The following is a 1,715-nucleotide window of genomic DNA, read 5'->3' on the forward strand; positions in this document are numbered from 1 at the left end:
GGAGAGAGATGCAGTGGTATATGTCCAGGTTCGTCCCGAGCAGTTCCGTAACACAGGTTTCTGTGCTCTACGGGCTGTTCCCGGGGACGCACACTGAGACGGACATCGGCTGCTGCTGGAAGACCATCAACTCGGTGAAAGACGCCCTTTGGTCTGCCCGAAACTTGCTGGTCTTCCAGCACAAGGAGCTGTCCTCGACCGAGTGTTGCAGACTAGCACATTCCAAGGTCCAGGACTACGTGCTGAGGGATGCACTGAGGATGGGTGCGGCCGCCGCAAAGGCCCTGTGGGGAAAGGCAACCGTTTAGAGCCTTCCCGCCATTGTAAACCGAGGGGCTGCAATCAGGGAAAAAACCCCTCGGGCAGAATGTAAAATTCAAATTGCTGTAATGTACCTGTAATGAATCTGAAATGGACCAGAAATGAATCTGTAAGCAATAATCTGTGTTGAGTGTGATGCAATGAGACACCCCAGAGTGTCATGAACTGTAATGATGTCCAATGTTTTCATTGTACTGCACTTAACGTAACCTGCAAATTGTATAATCTGTATTGTGTACGTTTGGAAAGTAATATGACAACTGTTTTGTATGTACTGCTGCAAATTTTTATGAATAAAGTATATTTTTTGGAAAAAAAAAAAAAAAGGAGGTTCTCCCAGGATGAGGCTAACCCATTGCACTCCGGGTGTGCTGACGCCTGCGATGTCCCCAAATGCGGGATACTCGACTGCAAAATTTGTGGTAGTGGGGACTGCGTTCGCGCTCTCCCCTGGTTCATGACTAAAGATAGAAATGAAGTTTGCTCCCAGAGTGATGAGTTATTAATGGAGTAATCTCGAATCAGTGACTATTTGAGCGATCAGCGCAAACGACTTGCTGGCCGATTAATAGTGTTGTTTGTCGTTTTTCTGTAAAATACCTAGTAACCCTTAGATATTAAAGCATTTCCAGGACTGGGCGCTGAGATTCAGCCGCCGCAAAAGCTCGATGGGGAAAGGCCACAGTTTAGGACACTCTCGCCATCGTAGGCCGAGGGACTGGAAACCAAAAAAAACTCCTTGTAATGATTGTAATTGCTGTAATGTAACTGTAATCTATGCTGATTGCAAGTGCAATGAGGCACCCTGGAGTGCCTTTTGGCTAAGATCAAGTGTGTTCCTTTTCGGGCTTATTTGGATCTGAGCGGACTGGAACGCTGGCCGCGACCTCGTGCGCTCGCAAAGTGCGGACTTTGCTGTGATTGGTCGTTTGTGTGCTGGCTCCGCCCCTAAATTTGCATAAGGACCACATCAACACTGCAATGGCAGGGAAGGGCACCCGGGCAGTCGGCCATGGTGTGCCAAACACCGTCAGGGTGACGGTAACGACAGTCGAATGTGTTTCGCCGGTGGATCGGGAGCTTTTCGTCAAACGCGTTCTGCTCGACTGCTGTGGATTCAAAGCGACGGACATCTTGTGCCTCCAGGATTTCCCTCGAAGCGGACATTTTGACGTCACCTTCAAGACCGTCGCTGGACGCCAGAAGCTTCTTCAAGTCTTCAAGGAGAAGGGGAGCGTCGGACTGCTGGCCATGCTCGCTGCGGAGCCGCTTTTCACCCTCCCAACGCAGAGGAATCGCAAGCTGATTGTCCACATGTACAACCCACACGTCCCGCTCGCCGATGTGCTGACGTTCCTTGCCAGATACGTCGACGGGGCGCAGAACAGCGTCGA

At 50.3% G+C, this 1,715-nt stretch overlaps 1 pseudogene; it reads left to right on the forward strand.

Moving 5' to 3' along the window:
- The first annotated feature begins 621 nt into the window (after positions 1 to 621).
- On the forward strand, positions 622 to 773 carry LOC137314584 (U1 spliceosomal RNA; annotated as a pseudogene).
- The last annotated feature ends 942 nt before the right edge of the window (positions 774 to 1,715 follow it).

Source organism: Heptranchias perlo, unplaced genomic scaffold, assembly GCF_035084215.1.
Source record: "Heptranchias perlo isolate sHepPer1 unplaced genomic scaffold, sHepPer1.hap1 HAP1_SCAFFOLD_52, whole genome shotgun sequence".
In the NCBI taxonomy this organism is placed as follows: domain Eukaryota; kingdom Metazoa; phylum Chordata; class Chondrichthyes; order Hexanchiformes; family Hexanchidae; genus Heptranchias; species Heptranchias perlo.